The sequence below is a fragment of the Peromyscus leucopus genome, chromosome 3 (assembly GCF_004664715.2).
Source record: "Peromyscus leucopus breed LL Stock chromosome 3, UCI_PerLeu_2.1, whole genome shotgun sequence".
Taxonomy (NCBI): domain Eukaryota; kingdom Metazoa; phylum Chordata; class Mammalia; order Rodentia; family Cricetidae; genus Peromyscus; species Peromyscus leucopus.
The window spans coordinates 142,135,127-142,154,255 of NC_051065.1; the positions used below are offsets into that span (position 1 = coordinate 142,135,127).

General features: G+C 39.7%; 1 long non-coding RNA gene across 1 annotated transcript; it reads right to left on the reverse strand.

Annotated features, from left to right (window-relative positions):
- Positions 1 to 838: 838 nt before the first annotated feature.
- LOC119087660 lies at positions 839 to 18,830 on the reverse strand. Its single transcript, XR_005091169.1, has 3 exons — positions 18,538 to 18,830; positions 11,777 to 11,890; positions 839 to 1,366 (listed from the first exon to the last, which is right to left on the reverse strand). It is a non-coding gene; the product is annotated as an uncharacterized LOC119087660 (long non-coding RNA).
- Between the last annotated feature and the right edge of the window lie 299 nt (positions 18,831 to 19,129).

Here is a 19,129-nt window from a genome sequence, read left to right on the forward strand (position 1 = left end):
TGTACATAAATTCTACCAGGTGACTGCATGGAAAAACAAAAACAAAAGGAAATAGCTACACCTACAAGCTTCTTTATGAACAAGTGCATGCATTGCTGCTGCTGCTGCTGCTGATGATGATGATGATGATAGTGATGATGATGATGGTGGGGTGGTCAGGGTGATGGTGATCATGATGAACTCTAGTTTCTTCCATCTTACAATTTGATTCAGCACCACTGACTCTAAGTAGTTTTCCAGTCCTTCAGTACCATACTGAGGCAGCTGAGTTTCTTGGATTGGGCATTACCTAGTTTTCTGCCTCTTCAGCATGCAGATCCTCCACTCATATGTTGCATATTTTGTTTGTGCTCTGACAAATAAAGCTTTCCTGGAGATTGGAGCATGGAGCTAGCCTTTAGTTAACCATAGAGAATAGGCAGTGGTGGCACACATCTTTAATCCCAGCACTTGGAAGAAGGAAGCGGGGAGATCAGAAGTTCCAGGCCACCTTGGGCTACAGGAGATTGAACCAATCTAAAAGAGAAACTGAGCCAGGTGGTAGTGGTGCACTCCTCTAATCCCAGCACATGGGAGGCTCATGCCTCTAATCCCAGCATCAGGAGGTAGAGATTCAGTCAGAGGATTTGTAGAGGTAAGATGTGACTGTGGCTGCTGAGATTCTCTAATCTCCAGGCAAACTTTATTTGGCAGAAAACAAACAAGCTATCACACAACACTCATGTTGGATTACCCAGCTGATTCTGAGTCAACCAACACAATAAATCCCTTACTAGGATCCTTTTCCCGGGTGATTCTAGCTGTGTAAAGCTGAGAGTTGAAGTTAGCCATCACAGTCTCCTTTATAATATATATTTTATTGCCTCTGTTTTTCTAGAAAATCTTGCCTAACACAAGTGTCTAGTGCCACAGGTACCTTTGTTTCTCAAATAAATATATGCTCTTCTTCTGGTCTGAAGCATGCAACAAAAGAAGCCGAATCATTTGGCTACTGGACATTCCAACAGCTAAACAAACCAAGATGAGGAAATCAGGAACCTAGTATTAACTCAGTCTTTATAAAATACAACAAATATATAATCTACTTAGAATTAACAACTGCCATAGGGAGATGGATGAAACTGGGGCCACACTCAGAAAGACAAGTCCCTAATGTTCATCTGTGGGATCTAGAGGGAAACAAAAGACTGTAAACGTGAACACAGGAAGGGGTCCGTCAGGGAAGCATAAGGGGTTTTGGTGGCATGGTGTAAGGGAGGGTGGCAATCCTCAGTGGACACTGCTCCTCACAGCTGGCTGAATGGCCTGAATGGACGTCAATTTGGGTGGATGTCAACTCAGGTGAAGATGATGGTCTTGATTTCCACTGGAGAGAAAAAAAAATTCAGCATGAGTCAACACCAAGCAAAGTTGGAATAAATTTTTTAAAAATATGAGCTTAAGCATGGGTGTTGGGGTGAAGGTAGGGCTTAATAACAACAGTAATACATTCCCTATGGTGGAGCATGGCCTGACAAAAAAGGCACACTAAGTGTCTCTACAGTACTTGCACATTTTTTTTAAAAAGGTTGGTGTGTGTGTGTGTGTGTGTGTGTGTGTCTGCGTGTTTCGAGACAGGGTTTCTCAGTATAGTTTTGGTATGTATTTATATTTTAAGTGAATGCATATTTTGCTTACATGTATGTCTATGCATCATGTGCATGAAATTCTAGTGGAAGCCAGGGGAGGTCATCAGATCCTCTGGAACTGGAGCTACAGATGGTTGTGAGCTTCCATGTGGGTGCTGGGAACTGAACCTGGGTCCTCTGCAAGAGTAGCTAGCACTCTTAACCTCTGAACCGTCTCTCCATCTTACATGATTTTGGAGCTTACATTGCTCAAAGGATTTAAACAATTGAAATGCTTTTATCTCAGGAGATTTCTTTAGTAAATAAGATCATAACGTGTTTTCCGGGATGAATTGTGTCAGGTGTACACACTAAGAAGTCATCAGGAAGTTCTCCGCCTATGCTTTGACTATAAACATGTCTAATCTTGCTTGTGATTTTCTCAGAAACTGTTTATGGATGAAAGAGAAGGTTAAATCCCAAGGTGACATATGCTTTCCTTCAAATGTGTTCCTACCACTTTTACATGCTTATTTGAAAACATATCTATTGAGAAAAGACTGTTGTCTGTATGGGTGTAATAGTGACTGCATGTTTTTGTTAGTTGTGCTGAAATTCTTGGCTCTTAGACACTGAGAGATTTCAGAGTCCAGGGTGAGTGGTCATTGGCTGTGTCCCCTCCCTTTCCCCTGTCTTTCTAGCTGGACTCACAGTGGAGGGGGTGGCAAATATTACTATCTATATGCATGACAGTGTCACAGTAAAACCCAATATCTTTCAGTATACTAATAAAAACAAATAAACTCGATGTCCTTATTTTTTTTAAAAGAGCAAAGTTGGACTTCTATCAGATACTTACATACAAAATTAACTCAAAATATAGCACATACATGTAGGATTTTAAGTTTTAGTAGTTTTAGAAGGAAACAGTCTTAGATACTAAAAGAAAAACTAGACACCATCAAATTTTATACTACTCTATCTGAAAAGATGCCATTGAGAAAGTGCAAAGGTAAGCCACCAGGTGGAAGAAACTATTTGAAAATCGTGTATCTGGTAAGAAATTTATGTGTAGGATATATAAATGCCTTGTACAAATGATAATTTAAAAGATAACCCATTTTTAATGTATTTACAGGTCTGTACAAAGGCCGGAAGATAGTAACAGGTTCCCTGCACCAGAGTTACAGCAAGATGTGAGCCATACCATGTGGGTGCTGGGAACTGAACTCAGGTCATCTGCAAGAAAAAGAGCTCTTAAACACTGAGGCACTCCAGCCAAATGTTCCACTATTTAAACTATTTAAATGAAAAAAAGAGCCAGCCATCATGGCATGTGCCTGTGAACCCAGCACTCAGGTGTCAGAGGCAGAAGGTGCCTCACAACTTTGAAGCATAGTGATCTCCAGGCCAGCCCTTGACCACTGTTCACACATTTGTTTTCTCTCTCGATTTGCAGGATAGTTTTCTTCTGTGAACAGCTGGCCTCCACAGCCTTTCATAAACCCCTTGTGACTTCCTTAGTTGGAGGACATTGAAACGTCAAATATTGCTTAGCTGTCTTCAAATGGCCTGACACACACTGAGGTCAACATTTTGGCTATAAATATATCTTCTAATTCAGTGAAATTGTTGCAGGTGGATGCGATGTGTTCATTGATGAAACTTACAAGATTTTAATGATATTATATGTAGGTAACAAATGGTTTTAGACAACTAGCAGTTGCTACATGTGATTTTTGAACCGGGGCCCATTAACACAACAGTGTGTAAAAATAGATGTAGGCTCTGATATCTAAAAACGATCCTCTGCTAAAGGTCCAACACTAATGTTTTCAAACAAATGTGCAGCCTAGTTCCCTTCTCAAGTACATACAGTCCTATTTCCAATATTGATAGCTTTATGATGATAAAGCTATCATCTCAAGCCTTCTCATCTCTCTAGATAAGCAAATTCCCAGTGGACATAGGGTCAATCTAACTCTTCCAGCAATACCAAAAATATTTTTAGCAATGTAGTGACTGTATAAATAAAAATTAAGATTAAATTCTGTAGGGCCCAAATTTACTCAACCTAAATACTTTAGGACTGTGATCTTTTTAAGAATAATAAGCATTGATGTCACTTATAAATTGCATGTAAATGGCCTAAGATTGATGCAATGGCAGTTTTATATAGTGATTTATCTGCTCTATGTAATCATTTGAAAATTAAAAGAATCAACCATAAATATCAAAGCCTCTAATTTTCATAGGCAGGCTATGAGGTACAGTTGCACTCATCCAAGCAGACATGCAGATTTTGATTTTGTTGCTGAGGTAAGAAGCAGACAAAGAAGTGTGGATTTCTCAAAGTAAACTCCAAGTTCCTGTGGATTGTGACACAGATGAGGCTGGAATCAAGTCATGTTATCTCAGCACAGTAGGCTTTTGATTCCAGGAGCAGAGCCTTTACAGTGTGCAATTTGCCTTGTTTTCCTTTATGTTCAATCTTAATAAATATTGCTGGCGTGAATAACCAGGAAACACTCGAAATTTCAGACAAAGTAGTTTCAGATATAAATATCACTATTGGGTTTTCAGAACTCACCATCTTGTCCATCCAGAACCACTCATCCATTCCCAGAGTTTGCCTTGCCCCCACTTTGCCTAATCCACTGGTCAGAGGGGCCTATGGATCTCAACAGGAAATTAGTCAAGATCATAATTGACACCCTAAATGGATAGCATATGTTTAGTAATACCAGCAAGGCTGCAATAACTGTGCTGACATTTAATTTGGTCTCACGCCTTTGTCTCCCCCTTTATATTCTGTCACACATTACGTCTTCAAATATTGGATGTTCATTTTTAATTTTCCAAGTTAATCTTTAAGCTAGCATACTGATATGGCTTGTTATGGCATCTTCACACATTTTTCTCATATACTTGTGATGTTGAAGTTTATCCTCACACATTTCTCTCTCCCATTGCCTCTACATGTCATTTCCCCAATTCTGGTTATTTCCCCTTTTTCCTCCATGGGACAACTACTTCTGCTTTCTTGTCACATGGTGCTTCTGTTAAACCTGAGAATCTCAAGGAGAAAAGACAAGTCCACAATTGTCAAATTAAAGCAAACTGTATTTTGGGGTGTACGGGGGAATGGTCAGCTAGCTGTCTTACTGTAAGTCGGGGTTGGAGAGAGCAGCCATCTTGGCCTCTTGAGGTCCTTTCTATAGAAGAGATAAAGTGTGCCCAGAGACAAGAGAGTTGACTGTTATATATTGTTAGAAAACCACAGTGAAAGGAAAGGAACAAAGATAAGAATACATATCATATGAAGGGGGTCACAGTTTAATACAGTTTGAAAAACATGCTTTGCAGTTTTCATCAGATCTAAGAAACAGCAACTTATTCTTAATTACAAATAGACACTTTAACTTGCAAGGACTTGACAACACAGGACAAACAGGAATTTATTCTTTAAATATAAACAGAAACCTTAATCTGCACAGGATAAAGAGGAACTTATTCTTAACTGTCTTAACCGCAAACAGAACCTTTAACCTGCAAGGAACATAGTTGCTGTTTTTGCTCTCACTTCTGCTTCCTCCCATGTTAAGATCTCTTTTTCATTGTTTCCCATCTCTTCTTTCCCACTCTGTTTTGTTGCTTGTTAGACAAGGTCGTTTATGCAATCCCTGCTGTCCAGGAGCTGACCGTGTAGACCAAGATGGCCTCAAACTCACAAAGATGCCCTGTCATGGCCTCCTGAACACTATAATTAAGGGGGTGTGTGCACCCTCATGCTCATATCCACTTCCTTCTTAAGTTCTTTCTAGATTTACATGCTTGCTAACATGTATCTCCAATTGCTAATTTATGCATTTCCATAAATTATATATTTAAAAAAGAGAGGTTGAAAATGATGCCAAAACATGTAACTCTGAGAGTTTTTTTTGTCCTTCTCCTACCTGCACATATTGTGGGGCATTTACCCACCACCCCCACAGTTCCCCAGAGTTTTCTTGTGTGCAAGCAGCAGGAAATATTAGATAGAAGGATTTATAACAAAGAATCTTGCGGAGATAAACAGATAGAAAATAAAGGAGAGCCTCGAGAGAGCCTGGAACCTATTTCAACGGGCCCGACTGTCTCTGCCCCAGGGTTTTTATAGAGAAACCAAGGGGTGGAGCAAAAGACCTCCTCCCCCAGCACAGCCAAGTGCAGACCATCTCAGACACCTGCACTCAGGCCGGTGGTCCTAATCATCCTCTATGTGGACCTGCTGGGTAAAGCCACAAGGAACCCGAGAACGGGCTCCCACAACATATTGCTAAGATTACAATCATTCTTTGTGCTACAGATCCACACTCTAATCTGTGTCTTGTCCATCGCTGGGAAATTTTCCTTTAGCATTTCTCAGAGAGCAGTTCTAATGGTAGTGAATTTCTATGTTGATTATCTGTAAATTATTTTATTTCCTTCACTTTTTAAAGGATGCTTTGGTCAAGTATATCATTCTTAGTTGACATGGCTACAAAGCTACAGTCTGGAAGGATCCTGGAAGGTCTATGTGTTAAAGTATGCTTGTCAGCCTATGCCTCTGTTGGAAGTAGTAGAACCTTTAAGAAGTGAGGTCATGCTGAGAGAGTTGGTTCTTTGGGAGGATACTATTGAAGAGGCTATCAAAACCTTGAAACTAGAGGCTCCTCTTCCCCTACTATGGTTTTGGGCTACCATGAAGTGAACAGGAGCCCTCCACCATGCACTCTGGCCATGATGCACCATTCCCAAAGCAATAGCACTAAGCACCTTTGAAGCCATGAGAAAAAGAAAAATTTCCACCTAAGTTGATTCTTTCAGGTATTTTGTCCCAACAATGCAAAGTTACATCTCAGGCATGGTAGCACATGTCTGAAGTCCCAGCAATTGGGAGGCTGAGGTGGGAGCCAGGCTATAAATATGATGTGAGTAGGCTACAGTTTGAAACTTTGTCTCAAACAGGCACAACTACAACAGTTCTGTTTGTCCTTCTCCTCCTCTAAATGTGTCCTCCCATTGTCTCTAGTATCTGCAGTTTCTCATGAGAAAGCAGATATTTTTAATCTTATTGAGGATCAAATTAGCTCAGCTCCTATACTCCTCTGGTCTGGTTTCTCTGGTTCCTTTTCATATTCCTAACTCCTTACTGACACTCTCATTTTGTTCATATAGTATTTTCCCCAACTCCCTTCCATTCTTTGTCTAGTTTTCTTTAAAGCATTGTAAATATTTAAGATGGATGATTCAGTGTCCTTAAGTAATAATTCTAATATCTGAGCTTCATGAGGGATTATTTCTAGAAAATATTTTGTTCTGCAAATGGACCATTCTTTGTACATTTTGCAATGCTTTGTCAAGGACCAGATGTTACTAGGATTATATTAGGGTTGCTCTGATACTTTTGCTCTCCAGGGACTGAGCTAAATCTTCCTTTTGAAGGAGTGTAGTATCTGTAACTTGATAAACTATTTTTATAGAGGAAACGTTGTTCACTTTTACATAGCCATCAAAATTTCTTGTCTGTTGTCTCTGCAGTTAGCCAATTATCTGACAAAGACTTCATGGAATGCTTTCCCTCCAGAGTGCAGGGGGAAAGAACAATGTAATTCCTTTAAGATCCTAATCCACTTCAGCCTATTCTGTGCCTATTTGCCCAAGAAAGCAAATGCTTCAAAAATCAGATGCTCGGTTCTGATATTTGAATGAACAGATCTCCTTTGCTCACTAGACTCCAGCAGCTGAGCCAGAAACACAAACAGCCATCCACACTCATGGCATGAAGAGATGTGGAAGAACAGACTAAAATGTAATCAAACTCTACCCACACATGTTCACCAAAGTATGTGTTCAATGCTACAAGTGTTTATTTAAGACTTAAGGCACAAGTTAGACTCAAAAGGGCCAAAGTACAGGTGATCTTCCGCTCAGGATGACTTAGCATATGACTTGGGACTTCATGGAAGAACAAAGTGATGGGCTTCAATAGAAACTACACTTTGAAAGATGAATTTTTAATTGTGGTGGGTTGGTTTGTGAGACACAAACTTTCTCATGACACTAGGCATTGAAGTCACACCTCCCTGTCAGCCACATGGTCAGCAACTGGCACTCTATTGTATACTGCATGGCTAAGCTACAATGCTCAGTCTAGGGTCAGCATCCTGATCCAATCATCAGACAATGGGCAAGGGACTTCAAGCAAATTATGAGGCATGAATCACTGTTAGACAGAAGGACAGATTCCTGAAGCTTCCTACTCCAGCATCATTCCTGCTTGTCTTAGTTTGAAATGTTACTGACTTCATACACAATGTTAATATGTTCTTCAACACTCCTAACTATTAAATGCATTGTCCTCCATAGGATGGTGAAAATCCCTGCAGACTCGATGTAACAAAAGGCAAAGCTTCAATCCAAAGTGACGCCATCTGTGTAGTCTGAACTCAGGAATAAGTTAATAATATTGTAGATTCTGGGCCTGCATTTAATCTGCTTCATCGGCTAGACATTGGTGTTTGGCAACACTATACACAGTAGAGAGTCAGCTGCTGATCACATGTCTGACACAGAACTGTGTCCCATTGCTACTGCCCTTGGTCATAAGATATCCTATCCCATTTTGCCAGCCTAGCAGATCTAAATTCAGCTTTCAAATCCTGCCTTCTTGGTTTTCAGCTGTGTTGCATTTTCTTAAATATCAGAAACAGGAAAAGCAGCAATTGAAATATAGTTCTCAAATGCTCTGGATGATAAATTAAACAAGGCACATGCTATAATGCCCTCCTAGAGAAATGCTTTGGTGTGTATGGAAAGTCATCTAGTTAACTTTGTGATTTTCTTGGAGCTATCAGATACTTAGCTCTTGTTATTTGATCAGTTAGATTGTGCCTTTTAATTAATTATTTAAAAGCATTTATATTCTGGTTATAACTGAGACGGCTTTACTATTGTTAGGGCTTTGTTGTTTCTTGTTCTCATTGGTTGACTTACGAGGAATTCCTTTCTTCCTTGCATGGATGTGTTGAATGTTTGCTGGCTTGCTGTATTGACTATGTATGATTCATTTTTTCCCCTATTCTCCTCTATTCATCTGTTGCTTTCATGAAGTGTCTTTTTTCCCCATGTTCTTCCTTCTTTCTCTGAGTCAATTATTCCTTAAGAATTTTCTGTGGTACTGACTTAGCTGTCTTAGACAAAATTAACTTGTGTTTGTCTTGAAATGGTCTTATTTCTACATCTTTTTCAATAGATAATTGTTCGAGGTATATCAGTCCTGATCAACAGTAACTTATTTTCAAAGCTTTGAAATATATTATCTCTGCTTCCCTGGATTTTATGATTGCTGACAATGTTATTCCTGTATTTCTGCCTTTGTGTTAGTTGATGTTTTCCCTTATATACTTATTATTGTTCTTTTGAATGCATTTTTGAGGTCTTAACTATGATATGTTATAGAGGAGTTTCTTTGGTAATGTCTTTTGGAGTTCTAAATTATTCTTTATGTTTGGATATTTCTTTTTTTGTTGTTTGGGAAATTATCATTGAATAGCTTGTCTAAGTCATTTGATATCATCTTTTATTTCTCTACACTATAGAATCTTACATTTGGCCTTTGAGAAGATACCAGACTTTATGAACATTTCAGTTATGTTCATTGGCTGTTTTCTTTATATGACTTTGTTTTCTTTATATATGTATTAATAATGCAACCTTGTTCTCCATCACTGAGACAGTTCTTCTGTTTAATTTCACCTGTTGATGTTGCTGTCTGCTGTGGTTTTCTGTTTCTTTGTTTGTTTGTTTTTAGAATATTTTTTATTCTTTGAAATTTTACATACATATACAATATAATTAAATCATATCCACTTAGACTTCTCCTTCCTAGTCTCTCCAAACACCCATTTAGCATATACCCTCCCACATTCATGTCAACCTGTCTTTTTCTTTATAAATTACAGAGTCCAATCAGTGCCGCCAACTGGAATGTTGACTGGCCTCATCTTGTACAGATTACCACACCTGTGATGAGAATGAGTACAATGTCCATACTATGTAGAGAATGTTGTGTTTCACCACTCTGCCTTGTCTTTGTTTGACTATCCCACTTCCAGGCTTTCTGTTTGGTTCCTTTTTTGGAGGGGGAGTATCTCTACTTCTTTGCTGAATTTTTCCTCTGTATTTAAATGTTTTTTCCCCCTCTAAGTTACTGATTCTTTCATCCAATTTGGTAATTTTCTTGTCTATATCTTGAATCCATTTTGTAAGTCTTTTTGTCCAGGCCTTGTATTAAATTCTTTGTCAATTTATTTTAGTCCTCTATTTGGCCACTGAACACTTTTTAAGCAGGACTCTTACATCTTTGTCAGGCACATCATCTTTGTTTCTCCACGTTGAGAAGCTGCCAGCTTGTGGGCATATTTAGTGGGGTGTTGTAAAATTGTTTTAAAGATGTACATGTTATATAAAATAAGAAAAAAATAGATGTTAAAGCTTCAAAAGCATGTGGTCACAAACAGCCACCAAATGAAATGGCAGGCATTAAGTTCTTGACCAAAGCTTCTTCCTGGTCAAGCCTACCTCTGTTGTGCCTGTGTCGTGAGACCAAGACCACCACAGAGCTGATACTCAATGCAGAACACACAGGGGTTTATTAATAACAAGCAAGTCCAGGCTTGGTCCGTGTCCAACACTCTGACAAGCAGATGGAGGAGGACAGCCCTGAGCTCTCAGGGTGAGGAGTTTTTAAAGGGAAAAAACGCAAGCAGGGTGGTACAAGCCTTTGCATCATATGATTGGATGAGGGTATGTAACCTTTGAATTTACTGGTTGGGTGTTACAGTTATCATTTTGGGGTAGTCCTGGACAAGTCCCAGGCTTTGTCCTTGAGCTGCCATGGAGGCTGGCTGGCCTTGAATGTTCACATTGACCCATGCACGTGGCTCTAAGTTGATGAGGGGTCCCAGACAGCAAACAATTGGCTAAACTTTGAACAGTCAGAGTATGTGCAGAAAGAGAGCTACTGCAAGGACTATGTCTTTTGTTCCTGGCCCTCCCAGAGACTGCTTGCTCAAGTCTCAGGAAACTGAAATTGAGGCCTGATTTCTGAGAGAAGACTGAGCAGCCTGTTATGGCATCTGCTTGGGCTTTCACCTCCCATGTTTCCTTCACCCTGTTTATCAGACTCTGTCCATTTCCTTGCTCACACCCCCACCCTATGGTGGCTGTTGTGGGCAGTCTTTGGGGTTTTCACACTTCTGTGTTTCCTGTGTTTCTCTTCCATTTCCTGCTACCCCTCCCACTCTTCAACCACATCCCCCCCTCACAATTCTGTGGGTTCCCAGACTACCTACAGTGCAGGATGGCGTACTGACTTCAAGCCCCTTTTAATCTTTCTTTGAATCTGCTCTACTTTGCTGAATTATGGTTGAGTAAAGGCTAGATTCTGTCCAACTCTGCTCTCTTTTTGTGGTCTGATTACTTGGCCCTGATGGTGACAGAGGAGGGTGATTGTGTGGGCATTGGATTTCAGATTTCCATAACCCATCATCTAGAACTTGTGCAAATTCTTCTGGGGATCAGTTCCTGTTTCTCTGCCTGGGTTCAGTCTCACGTTTCAGTTTCTGGCAATGAGAACTGCTTCTCTGGTTCTGAGTACACGGGGTGCTTGCCCTTTGGGGCCACCTCCCTCATCTCATGCCTTGATGCTGGGGCTTGAGTCAACCCACCTGAGGAGCCAAGCAGGAATGGCAAGCTCCTCCCAGACTCCTGGTCACCTCTTCCTTGTTCCTTCTGCCTGATGAAGAGGGAAAGGTGGGGCAGTGTTGGCCGTGTGGGACCAGGCTCTGGCTGTTTCCTAAGAGAGGGTCCCGGTGGCTATGCATCATTTTGTTTGTTTGTTTGTTTGTTTGTTTGGCAGCTGTCACTTCTTCACTTCCTTTCTTCCCCCACCCATTTCTTCCTCCATAGCCCCCCTTTTCTGACTTCTCTTACTTTGTCCCTCTCCTTTATTAACACACACCGAGGCAGCCTCCAGCCCCTGATCTCAGAATGCAGCCCTCTCTAATATATCATTGAGTTCAAATGGCAGGAAACGACAAGCCCCTGTGGAATAATAAAAGGATTTGCACAGAAATGGAAATTACCTAGGTATGGAGTATCTCGAGTGTTGCTGACGGTGGCTTGTCACAGGCATTAGACGGCTCAGTTTACCATTACTTCTGAGTACACAGAGGTTTGGGTTGCTCTTCAGGTTTGGCCTGACAGTTGAAAAAGAGTTCTTATAATTCCCTGCATCCTTTGCTTTGTGTCAGATACTTAGTAGAACATATCTTCAACCATGAAGATTTCTCTTGGCGCTTCTAGAATGTGCTCAACAAGAAAGATTTTGTCTCCCAGGCAAGCGAGCTCTATCTGATAAAACAAGTCAATAAATAAAAAGACTGGAGCACACTGGACTAGCTAGAAGACCATGAGGCATTAGTGCCTGCATGTTATTATAATACCTCCCTCTGGTAGTTTTAAGGGTTTGTTCTGTTTGCTCATGCATACTTAATAAGGAAGTAATATAAAATATATGTCCCTAGCCTAGAGGACAGCCAGATGGACATTAGTCAAATAAACAAGCTTTCTTCATATTTGTTTTGCAAAGTTCAAATGTAATAAAGAGTACTCATTCTGTTTTAGCTCAACGGTCATTCTGGGTAAATGTCATTTTGATTAATGATTAACCCAGTGATCATGATAGGATTTACCCTGAACCTCATCTCTTCCTGTAATTTAAGATAGTGGTGGTGAGGCTGCCAGTTACAATAAGGAAAGCAAAAGCAGTTTTTAAAGTCTCCTTTCTATATAGTTTAAATAAATTTGTGCTTTAAATGAGTTATCAGTTAGTACTAGATGATATAGGGGTATGCCATTCCATAGTATTCTGTTAATCATCCATAGTTACTTAAAAAAAGTCTGACCAATCAATATGAAGTGTTATTGTAGGTGTGGACCAGAGTCCAGAGGACACCTGTTAAGAGTTCCAACTTTTCTGTTTGTTTGTTTGTTTTTTGTTTTTGTTTTTTATCCTGAAACAGAGAAGTGAACCAGGGACACACTGATAGTGGAAGAAATAGAGGAAGTTTTTTAAAGAAGAGAAAGACTCTCTGGAAAATGGACGTGGGCTACAGAGCTAAGGGAAGCCTTGGGCTGACAAGTCCTGCCTTAGCACCATGAAATTTACAAGTCATTTACACATTGCACCCACCTTCCCCACAGGATTTCCCCAACCTTTTTTTCTCACATGCTTTATTTTGTAACCATGGGTGAGTTTCCAGTTTTTCTTTTTTTCCCAACTAGCTTATTTCATATGTCAGTCTTGATGGCTCACCCCACCCCCAGTCTCCTACCATGGTATCACTATCTCCTGAGACATGTAAGCTTCACAGAATCCTTGAGAATACACCTGCATTATCGAAATTCTTTCCTATTCCTGGTAACCACAAGGAGAAATGGAGAATGTACACAGAAATGCTCCCTCAAAAGCACTTCATGGCCAAGGAAGGCAAATAATAAAAGTAGTTTAAGAAGCTAAAAACTCTCATTCTGCCACAGAAATATAAAAAGGAAAAGAAACAACAACAAAAACCCAATTCAGTGTCATATTTGCTGTCACATAAAAAATCTACATTTCAATATATAAAAATGTTGGGTTATCAGCAGGGAGGGTAAGGTGAAGGGAGCATGGTGGGGTATGAATATGAACAAAGCACAATGGTCTACATGCGTGGAAATATACATGCATGAAAATCCACATGCATGAAATGTTATAATTCAACTTACTCTTTTATGAGCTTTTTACAAAAAAGATAATTAAAATAAAAATAAATTAATAGTATCTTCATAGTATCTTGAAATGCATAATTTACAAATACCAAGCTAGTATGCAACCAAAACAGGGGTTATTTCTCAAAAAGTGGGGAAGTGTCTGCCCTATGATGCAAGTACTTAGCACAACTCCTCTTCTGGTCAAAGAAGAAACAGAAGAAACAACAACTCTGTTTGAAATGTGCTTATCAGCCCCATGGCTGTCTGAAGGTTACTCTGTTTCCTCCTTTCAGATATCTCTTATCTGGCTTGCTGTTTTCTCTTGAGAATATGGTAACCACTATTTCTCCAAATAGCACAGGCTTCCTTGTTGCCCTCTTTTCCCCTGAGACTCCTGTTAGGTCCATTCATCTTTGTCCTATCATTGTGTACAGTGTTCCCTGCCTGGGCTCCTTGTGTTTCATTCAGTCTGTTGGGTACTCTGCATGAATACTGCTCCCTTCTGCAAGGATCAATCTGTGTTGAAACCTATGGTTATCAATTCTTACACTGTTTTTCATTTACTAGGTATCTGTGTCAGGCCCCCGGACCTTGGCACAACTGACACCATGATAGAAGTACCATTCAGGCCTTAAAACTCAGCATGTTGGCAGCACCACCTGCCAAATGAAAGCAAAGACCTAATCCATCAAAGTCCACAGCTCTGGAAAGGTCCCTAAATGCACTAATCTTGCTTTTTTTTTTTTTTTTTTTTTTTTTTTTGGCTTCTGTAGTTCTGCTTCTGGGCAACAGTTAACTGTTCTTGTTAACTAAAATATGTCAACCTAGGTATGGTTTTTTTGTCCTTAAATGCTCACCCTGAGAAAGACTTGGTGGTGCAGTAGGATCCTGAATAGCCAGTGTAGTCTCCAGCCGGTTAATAAAGACGTTGTATTGGCTTAAACCCATATCCAAGTAGTGTTCTCTGGTAGGTACCCCGTAAGAGCTTCCATTAACCTTTGTTTAAAAAATCTACTTCTCTAGTGGACTTCATGGGAGCCTATTGAGGCTAGAAATTAGTTTGAGCCTCCCACTCCCCTACACCCAGAGTCTTCATCCTACAGGTTTCTACTGCAGAGATGACAGTTCACCTCAATGCTTAGTGACAGCGGCACTGTGGTTCCAAAATACCCTAAAGATAGGCATCTGTGCATTGACTGACAGCTCATATCTGCTCACCCTTGGGAGAAAAAAAATCCTCTAACAGAAAGCCAGGACAATTGGCAGCCTACCCTTGAGAACTCTTCTGTTGGGACAGCATAAAACTACAGCTTAACTGCTACCCACTGTGCTCCAGACATAGTAATAACACATTTTAGTAGATGTTCTAATTCAGAGCAATAGTTTCACCTTTCCCATGAGCTCTTGGGGAAGAGGTTAATATGTCCAAGTTCCCTATAAGTGATAAAGGTCATAGTCAAATGATCTGTGGAAACTTCGCTAAAAACAAGATAGAATAAGAAAAGCAAAGGTCGCCGGGCGGTGGTGGTGCACGCCTTTAATCCCAGCACTTGGGAGGCAGAGGCAGGCGGATCTCTGTGAGTTCAAGGCCAGCCTGGGCTACCAAGTGAGCTCCAGGAAAGGCGCAAAGCTACACAGAGAAACCCTGTCTCGGAAAAAAAAAAAAAAAAAAAAGAAAAGCAAAGGTCAAAATGAATTTCTGTCACTCTTTATGGTTGTACTAATGTAAAGTACCTCAGTTTCTACATATAGTTCATATGATAAAACTTGTCTCTAAATGAGTCATGTGGTTATAAAGATATGAATAATCACTTAACACCATTTATTTCTAGTTTCTGTTACCTGCCAGTCAGCATGCCAGGTGTGGCCACAGTCACTCTTTGTAAGGGACCTTGTATGGAACTGAAAAGAATACTTGTGTTGATTTGTCTTGAGAATTCAGAAAAGGCAATAATTTGCCCTGTAAACACTACTATGAGAAAATTCAGGGGACTTGAGAGATCGCTCAGAGGTTAAGAGCACTGGCTGCTCTTCCAGAGCTCCTGAGTTCAGTTCCAAGCAACCACATGGTGGCTCACAACCATCAATAATGAGATCTGGTGTCCTATTTTGGCATGTAGGCATACAGGTAGGCAAAGTGCTATACATAAAAAATAAACAGATCTTAAAAAAAGAAAGAAAAGAAAATTCAGAGTCAAGAACTCAGGCAGGAAATGCTTGCACAATTTACAGCTGAAATATGTGTAGGAGTCAGCTAAGTAGAAGAAAAGTAACACATAGAGTTGATAAAAAAAATAGCTTTTTTTTTTTAAAGTTTAAGTATAATGAATTTCCAAAAAGGTAAAAGTGAAATGAATATGTCTGGGAAATCCCCAAAGCTTAATTAGACATGCATTATAAAAAGAAGGAAGACTCAAGATAACTCCAGTTCTTATGAAGGCTAAACTATGGAAATGTCATGATTTCTGGGTCACAGTATCCTGACTGTATCCATATGCATCCCTGTGTCCAATAACTGATACAATATAAAGAGATTTTTCAGCACTGGAGATGAAATAGGGCCTTGTGAGATCCATACTCTTCCATAAAATTGTACACCCAACCCAAAGCCATCCAAGATACTATGACTCTCAGTCAGAGTGGTCTGCAGGGAGTTGCTGTGTGAAGGAAACACGCAGCTGGATTGATGGTAATGTCACTTAGGAGATTTCTCCCTCCCAACTTTTCAATTAAGGGTCTACTTAGAAGACAGAAATTGGTGACTTACTGAATGCAAAATGAAAAGACAAAGGTCCTTTTGGTTAGTCATTACCATACTACAGAAGACTCTCCAGTGACTGATATCAAAGACCTGTTATAAGAACTTGATTCATTGCAATAGTTGAACATATAATGGTTAAAAAAAAAAATCATGAAAATTACCCAAGTTTTCCTCAACCTGACTGCACTTGGACCTTTGATAATGATGCATGATGGTAAAGATACCAAATGAGTAAAGACCATAAAATAGAGCATATTATAAGACAAAAAGCCACATGCTTTATAGCAAAACAAGCCTGTCTTCAATATGATTCATGAAGCCTGATAATTGTTTAAATTCAACAAACATAATAAACAGAATAGTTGCTCCAAAGACACACTTCTCCTAATCTCCCAAACCTCTATACATGTTATCTCACATCACAGAGGTCCTTCCAAATGTGGTTAAATTAAGGATCCTGAGGTGAAGAGCTCGTTCTAGGTTAAGCAGATAGCCTAACCTAATCCTAGAGATCCTCATTAGAGAAGACAGGAACATTACTGACAGAGAGAAAGCCGAAGGTGATTCACTGTTGGCTCTGAATGTGGAATAAGAGAATGTTGCCATGGCAAACACATGGCTTCTGGGTACTGTCAAAGCCAGGAAACAGAGTCTGCTCTCAACCCTCCAAAAGAAAAATGGGCCTAGTATTGATTTGGGCCCAATACAATTCATTCTGAACCTCTAGTCTCCAGAACTATGTAATTATGATATGTTTACACCAATTGTTTTAGTATATTTATGTTGTCATTAAATTTATCATAAGCTGGGTGGTTTATAAACAACAGAATGTCCAAGATAATTGCAGTGGCAAATCTGACCTCATTTGACTCATGGATGATGTCCTCTAGCTGTATTTTCACATGGTAGAATGACAAGAGAAGTTCTTTTGTGCACTTTTATAAGGGCACTAATTCCACATATGGGGATTCCTCCCCATGACCTGCTCAAGTCTCAAAGGCCACCACTCTTGATGCCAAGACTGTGGGCATCTGAATTTCAATACAGGAAGGGAGGGCACACCTCTTCTGACCATAGCACTGCTAGTTTGTTTTCACTATTATAAAATATTAGTTGAGAGTTCTCAATCTCAAGATCTATTTAGATAACATTAGGTACTTTACTAGACAGGCTTGTTCTGAAGAATCAAATATATAATCAGGTGAAAATTCCAAATTTACACGATATAAACACACTGATGATGAAGTAATCATTAATTCTTATCTGCTTAAGTAATACTGCAGACCTCATTGTCCTAGTTGGCTTCTCTGTTGCTGTGACAAAACATGGATCAAAACCAACTTAAGTGGAAAGAGTTTATGGGTTTACACTTCCATGTCACAGCTCATCACTGAGCAAAACTAGGGAAGAGACCTGGATGCAGGAACTGATGCGGAACTGCAGAGGAACGCCGCTCCCTGGCCTGCTCCTCATAGTTGGCTCAGCTTGCTTATTTATACAACCCACAACAACCTGCCAGAGATTACACCACCCAGAGTGGGCTGGGCCCAGCCACATCGATCACTAATCAAGAGTATGTCCTAATCTTGCCTTTAGACAAATCAGATGGAGGCATTTTTCTCTACTGAGGTTCCTTCTTCCCAGATGTCTCTATGTTGTGTCAAGTTGACAAAGAACTAATCAGCACACTCATCATTTAAAATCTTTCTGGAAAGAAACTTTGTCCTTTCTCTCGAAACAGGGTCTCTGTGCGGTCCCAGCTGACCTGGAACTCACCACATAGACCAGTCTGGCCTCACCTCACAGAGTTCTACCTAACTCTGCCTCTGGAATGATCAAAGCAAGAAACTGTGAAGTCTTTTTGGTTAGATTCAATAACACAGAAGAACAACGTGTGTTTTTAAGTAAACTGCCAGGCCATAAACTGTCAAGAATACATATAATTTAAAAAATACACATCAGAAAATATATTACAACATGTTCAGCTGTGGACTGGATGTTAATTGAACCCGTACCACCTGCTAGGTATAAGGCCAAGGACTAAGAACATAAAGAAGAAAAAGGTGGCATGACCTCCCCTCTACATGGAGCCACCGTTCTCACACTGCAGAAGGTCTTCTCCTGAGCTGAGAAGTCTCACTTAGCTTAAGCTAGGCCAGGACTACTTCTGATACCTGATTCAAACATCAACACTGAGTTGCTCAAAGACTGAACCCTAAGTTCCACACAGCTGGCCTACCCGCTGACAAGTTGAAATATATTAACAGGAAGCTAGAACACCTGCTCAACTAAATTAGAGTCAAGGTTTCCATACCAATAAACAGTACTCACCATCCGACTGCAGATGCTTAGTTTCCATTACTAATGGGCAAACATGAATAACCAAAGTACTAAGTCTCCATGAAGAGTTAGTATGTCCAGAGTAATGTTCCCTAAGAAAAACAATTCAGGTGATGTATAAGACAATGAATTCAAAAATAGCAATACTGAAAATAAAGAATTCTAAAAGGATATAAATAAATGCCAAAACAAATACCACAAAACACAGTTGAATTAAATTATGAAAATAAGTCAAGAAATGAAAATAGAATTTAATTTATAGAACCTCTGAAGAAAAGCAAAAATGAAATAAGATTTAAAATAAAAATTCAGGAATTCAAACAAAAAAATAAAAAAATAAACAATATCACCATGAAATTTGTATCTAAATGGATGGAACTGAAGATAATCGTTCTGAGTAATGCAACCCAGACCCAGAAAGACAAATGTCACATGTTGTCTCTCATTTGTAAATGTTGGTTTCAACACCCAGATAGTTGTGTTTCTGCTGCAATACTCACAGAAGTCAGGGCATTGCCAAGAGACCATGGAGAGGAGCTTTCAATGATAGGGAGGAAGAAAAGACTGATATGAAGTGTTAAAA